Source organism: Alligator mississippiensis, chromosome 5, assembly GCF_030867095.1.
Source record: "Alligator mississippiensis isolate rAllMis1 chromosome 5, rAllMis1, whole genome shotgun sequence".
Lineage (NCBI taxonomy): Eukaryota > Metazoa > Chordata > Crocodylia > Alligatoridae > Alligator > Alligator mississippiensis.
This window is the reverse complement of record NC_081828.1, coordinates 219,287,512-219,293,901: the sequence shown is the minus strand read 5'-3', so window position 1 is coordinate 219,293,901 and position 6,390 is coordinate 219,287,512. Positions and strand designations below refer to the sequence as shown.

Sequence of the window (6,390 nt, the reverse complement as noted above, 5' to 3'; positions counted from 1 at the left end):
GTGGATCCAGCGTACACCCAGCAAAGAGCCCTCCGGGTGCCCTGCAACTTGGGTCTGGCGGCCACTTCTCCAGCAGGGAAAGGCAGGGATCTGTCTGCTGTTCCTGAGCTCGGCAAGCCCCCTGGGGCGCTCACTGCAGCTGACCGAAGGTCGCAAGCTGCAATGCGTGTGGGGGTCTTCTCCACGGTGAGCATGGCAGGAGCGTCCCGCTGTGGCCGGTCAGCGTTCGCAGGAGCTGCGGGAGTGCCTTCCTGTGCTGGTTATGCTGCCCTCCTTGCAGGAGGAAGAAGGGGGAGGATGGCACGAACTGCAGGGACCGCTGAGGGTGCTCAGCCCCTCTGACTCGGGGATGCAAACAGCTGGGGGTTCGGCCTTTGTGGCTGCTCACATCTGGGCTTCTTCACGGGGGCTGCTGGCAGGTGGGCAAGGGGTGGGTGCCGACTGGCGCAGCGCTCTCGTGGTGCGGCCGGTGCTTCAAAGCATCCATCAGCTGCCAACACCACGTGCAGCCATAAAGAGAGCCCTGGTGAGAGCTACGGCCAGGCCAGGGATCGCACCACCAGAAAAATACAGACAAGATTCTGCTGGAGATGGTCACTGAGACGCCAGTGCCCAGCAAGGCGTGACCTCTGCCCCTCCCTGGTAAGGACGTGACCGTTGGAGCCCAACGGGGTGGGAGAGAGGCCGGCAAAGCTGCCAGAAGAGAAGAAGGTCCTCTGGCCCGGGCTGAGACGGTAACGGGCTGGACAGAGATTGGGCTCGGATGTTGGGATAAACTTTCTAACAGGGTGGCCGAGGCCTGGAATGGGCTACGTTAGGATCAGGCACGAGAGCAATTTACCAGGAGGTCGAAGGGGACGTGCACTTTGTGAGTGTGTCAGGGTGTTTTTAAGCCTCCCCAGAGGCGCTGGGTGTTGGCTACAGCTCAGACTGGCGACTTCGACTGCGCTGTGCCGGTTCTCCTGGTAGGAGCAAAGCCAGCGGGTCCTGGATAGAGGGTTTTGCCCCTTTGCTCGGGGTCAGACCGGTGCTGTGTGTGGAGTCGGGAAGGAATTGTACTCCATGGTCAGGTTGGTGCAAACTGGGGGGGGTTTGCCTTCCTTGATAGTGGGGGCATAGCCCCCTACACAGACCCTTTGGAGCATATATTGACAGCGTTTTACAGAAGCAGGATGTTGGGCTGCCGCGGTCCCCCTGCTTCCCCTGTGGCAGGTTTGGGTGTTAGCTCTGTGTTGTGTCAGGGTTGAGAGGAGTCTTACGTAGCGTTTAGATGATGGTTGCATGGGATGGTTTGAACGGGGACGATCCTGCCTCAGGGCTAGATGTGAACTCTGGAGCTCCCTTGCAGCCCCGCTTCTCTCTGACTCTACGCCCGCGTGCCCGCTCCTACCTCTGGCACCTCGGCGGTTAAATGCTCCTCCGGGACAGGTTAGACGACCATCCCACTGGTCTGGGGTGGATCCAGAGTAGGGGTGGAGGTGCGGGGGACGGTGGCACAGCTGCCCCCACTTCTGGACTGGAACCGCTGGGGGCTTTCAAGTCACCAGAAGCAGAAGAAAATCCTCCCCCTCCCCTTCCTCCTGCCTCCATCCTTCACCTGCGCCGGCTGCTTTTCCCAGTCGTGGGCAGGGCAATCCTCAGCGCTGCTGCCTGCTCCCGATGATGTCTGTGATGTCCACCTTGTTCCCTCCTGGCCCTTCCTTGGCCTTGTGTGTGTGGACACAGGGGGGGCACTACCGGACACAGCTGCAGAGCGCAGGACCCAGTCCCCCGGGCCACGGCTGCCAGTGGTTAGAGGTCCCTGAGTTTTGGGGGTGCTGATGTGGGTCAGGCTGGAGCCAGGAGAGGGGCCTGGGGACCCCCTGAAGCTCTGGAGGTTTTGCTCTGCTTTGTGGCAGCTTCTCAGGGCTATTCAACAACGTCCCCTGCTCTGCAATACTTTTGACCGACTGCCCAGGACCGGGCTTGGGCATCTGGGTCCGTTCCGGCCACGCCGGCAGCTACGGTCACCCTATGTTTAGGGAGCAGCGCCTGTGCTCGTTAGTTTAAAGCCAGCTCGGGTATCCCTGCATGAGCTGTAGTCACACCTTTTGATCGCAGCGTGAGCACCTAGTAAGTGGAAACTCGCAAAGAGGAGTTGTGACTTGCTATAATTGGCTTGCTGTGGTTCCCTGTGGTCACACAACACTTAGCATCCCATGTGTTGTCTAATGGAAGTGCACGCTGTTTCTCATTTAACCCTAAGGTAGAGAAAAAATACGAAAGTCAAATTAAGTTTAATATAGCCATATAACTATGCAAAGCATACTGCTCCAGTTTTGGAAGCTTGTTTGAAGGCTGGGCTATGGAAGTCAGTCAAATAACAGCACCATTTCTGCCATTTTTTCCAAACAAAAACAAAGAGAAGTCCTGAAAAGAGGCAGCGTTAACGTCCAAGAGTAACAGGCGGTGGCTGAAGCTCCCGATCCTGTCTCGGGATGGTCTGTTGCTCTCTAGACTGACATCGGAGATGGATGGCCTATCTTCCCTTGGTCTACACGTCCAGAAAGCAGGTGTCACTTTGGGCTAATGTCATCTTCGGAGGTTAGTCTCTCCAAATGCAATGCAAACATGTAAAAGTACAGCTGAAACAAAAGAACAAAAATATTAATAAAGCCTTATTAGCTTCAACTGACTCACCTCCTTGGATTTTCCTTAAACCATGGAAACTGGGGCAGGTTTTCTGGAGAAGTGTTGAGGAGATACCTCATCAATTCAGCTAATGAGCAAGACCAATGGACAGTGCAAAAGTGGCCTGTTCCTGTTATTTCCCTTGACTCAGAATGCACTTAAATTAATTCAGGAAAAAAGCCCCAAACATGAGAAAATCTAGCAGCTGTTGCAGGTTGCATCAAACAGCAACACTCGCATCCCATCAGGGTTCTCCAAAAGCTTTGTTTGAAAGTCCTGCAGGTATACACCCATGATTTAAGCATATGCTATTTTCCAAGAGCACGAATCAAAAAAATAAAACAACATAGGAGCTGGGGTTGAGGTCGCACTTTTCAAATATGGACCGATTTGCTGCACATCAAAGATTCACACCAAACACCAATAGGACATGAAAGCACGCTCTAAATACATACACCCAGGAGCAGGGAGCATTTCCCCTCCTCTGTTCTCAATCTAGCTTTTGGCAAAAAAACCCCAAAACAAAACAAAATCAAGCTTTAAGAATTTTCCAAGTGTGGTCACCACCATGCCCCTTTCATCTTGGTTTCATTTTCATTGTTAAAATAAGCTTCAGTGTTGATAGACATCCTCTTTTCTTCAAGGAGAGTCTGACCTCGTGATAGGGTTTTGCTCTGAAGTCTGTGACCGCAGGGGGAGGAATTTTACTAGAACGGCTAGACGTTTTTAAGTGTAAGCCTCCAGAAGTCATTTGACAGCCTATTTCAAGCTCCTGTGGAGAGGAATCATTACTATTTTAAATCTGAATAACTTAAATCTCAAATGTCAACTCTCAACTTTGCATCTAAGATCTGGACTTGGAAACTTCTAAGCTTTCCCTTCCTTCCCGTTCCTATGAAGATGGCAAAACAAAACACAACCATCTAATAAATACCAGATTTTGGAAATATCCAAATTTGGTGGGAAAATGCTCCTTTTAAACAGACTTAACCCACACATTTTTCTTTGCAGGCTTGCTAGAATGGACAAAAAAATATCTATATATAGTGTATGTGTATATATATATCTGTATATATATAGATATAGATATAGCATATAGCTATATGGCTAGCAACTCTGGGCCCTGAGACTTTCAGTTTTACCAGTTTGTTGCCTCAATCTTGCGAAGACTAGACCTCTATTGGGGAATTATTTAAGTGTCAGAACCTCATTCACAATGTAAATGCCAATCCTCCTTTTCCCCTCCCGCGTTTTATAACAGCCTTACAAAATCCTGTACCTGGAGTGCCCTCTTATGCATGCCATTTTTTCCAGCCTCTGCTCCCTCTGTGCAAAAATGAAGTTTATTTCCTACATACGGGGACTTTTTACCACCTTGAACTTTCCCTGAGCCTGACGAAGGGCACATGTGCCCGAAAGCTTGCAGAAAAAGGTTTATTTGGGTTTGTTTGTTTTTTGCAATTTCTCAGTTGGTCTAATAAAAGGTATCGTTTTGGAACCAAGCGTGCTAGATTTTTGCATTTCTTTTTGTCTCACACCAGCATGGCTTCCACCTACATCCCATTTTCCCCCTTCATATATTTGCACTGACTTTGTTTCTATTTGGTTTGCTCACAAAAGCCTAACAGCGGGCGCTGACTGCCGTTTGATGCAGCTGGTGCCTCCATAGCTTTCAGGCTTGTTCCTGCCCTGAGGTCCAGCTATTGTTTTTTCCTAGGACTTTATCCCTTGTCCTCGTGTCTGATCGGGAACCCGCCGTCACTGACTTCCTGCTCCCTTCTGCTTGCTTGTTTGCATTTTTCAGGAGAAGACTCGTTTTTCTTTTCGCCCCCACTCAGCTGTTTCTTCGGTCTTTTCGACAGGATGAGTTTGCTCCCTCCACCTTTTCCAGCTTGGCTTCTTCATGATCTCCAGCTCCATCTGCAGCCACTTTGTCTTCTATTTTTACAATCAATAGCTGAACAGATTCAGATTTTTTTTTTTTGGTCTTAGCTTTTTTGACAAATAAATTTGAATCTAATACATTTAAAATAACCCAACCTTTTGAAATGCAACATCATTAGATTGTGGTTCGCAGGGTTTTTCCATCTCTTCCACTTCTTCCTCCGACATTGGTAACCATCCCCGAGTATCTTGAGCATCCATCTGTGCTTCTTTCACACCAGCTTCATCGGTTGTTTCTGATTGTGTAACCTCTGTTTTCAGGTTTCTCTTCTTTCTGAGTCACATTTGTAGGTTCTCTTTGTCCAACTGTAAAAAAAAGTTTTTAAAAAAAGGGGAAAAAATATAAATTAGACGAACTGCATCGTAATTAACTGCTACATTTTATATTAAAAGCTGAAGACGGTGCATTTTCCCGCTTTTAATACAAAAGGATCTGCATTTTAACAGGGTCTTACCAAATACAAATACCAGGCGGGCCCGAGGGTCTACGTGCTTGCATCCAAGAGAAGCAACAGGACCGTGTTTGTACAGCCCATTCGTATATCAACCGAACCCTTCAACAGGCTAACTAGTTTCACGATGAATGATTTTTGCAAGTATTTGTTTAAAAGTTTCATTATTGTTAGCAGCAGGCTGATTATTTCTATATTTGCCACGTTAGTTGTCTGATGCGTTTTCATTTACTATCCCGTGAAAACTAACAAGAGCAGAAAGGATGCGTGTGTGAGCACACAGGTGAAAGACATCAGTCCTTGAAACAGTTCAGATTTAAGAACAAAAATAAAAATACTCTCAACAAACAGCAGCAACCAGGAGGATGCTGGGTGGGATTACAGACCTGTCAGTGCCACCAGGAACGGGTAGTTATGGGTGAAAATAAATGGGCAGCCCTGAAAACCCATCGTGAGATCTTAAACTCAAACCACTGTGACATTTTAAACCGCAACTAGCCTTTTCCCCTTTCCACACAAAAGCACTGTCTAAAGGTCAGATTCTGCCCTCGTCGACACCAGCAGAAGTGTATTTATTTAAATCTCTTGAAGTTGCAGAACTGTAAAATAAGTATAGACGGACTTGGAGCACCCCCCGTCTGTGCAGAGTAGCGCGTGCCGTAACAAAATAGGAGGATTAGCCAGTTTGTCGTGGGAATTTGGATCGTGCCAGGGAAGTTAAGAAGAATTACAGGTCAATTTTGATAATAAATCCTCCGTGCTGCCTCGCGGCTGCCAGCATTTCCCTGCAGGGAGTCTCCCCGCTGGAATACTGTAGCTGTAACTGCTGAAAAGCGGCAGTTATACGGCTCTCTCTCGGGCACGAACGAGGGCTTCTTCATATTTACAGTATAGTTTTGTTCCATCTATTGCCCACTAAAGTTTCTGTAGCGATATTTATTCATTCATTTAAAAAAATTAAGTGGAAGAATGAGTGAAAAGGATATATGAACGCTAAATGACAACCCCGACTCGGGAGACGGTGAGCGGAGTTATAGCGTCATAAATGGCTGCTGGAAAGAGAGAAGAAAGCAACTTTCCTTCCAAGGGTAAGTTATGATAATACACATTGAATTCATGGATACTTTGACATTTCCAGAAGTTATTTCGTGGAGATTAAAGAACGGGCCTCGCGTAGTCCATTATAGCAATGCAAAGCAGAACCATCCTACTTCAGCAAGACATTGATGCTCGCTTTAGACTGATGTAAATATAGATTTCCGGAGACTGTTTGGGGCTGCAGATCATTGGGTCCAGCCCCCACAAATTATATATATTACAGAAG

At 47.9% G+C, this 6,390-nt stretch overlaps 1 long non-coding RNA gene across 1 annotated transcript in view; it reads right to left on the bottom strand.

Annotated features, from left to right (window-relative positions):
• Positions 1-2,259: 2,259 nt before the first annotated feature.
• The window catches only part of LOC132250997 (uncharacterized), a 33,472-nt gene continuing 29,341 nt past the window's right edge, over positions 2,260-6,390 (bottom strand). Inside the window, exons 2-3 of the long non-coding RNA XR_009462808.1 lie at positions 4,711-4,920; positions 2,260-2,624 (exon numbers count right to left, since the gene is read on the bottom strand). This is a non-coding gene — a long non-coding RNA (uncharacterized LOC132250997). The remainder of the gene's footprint in view (positions 2,625-4,710; positions 4,921-6,390) is intronic.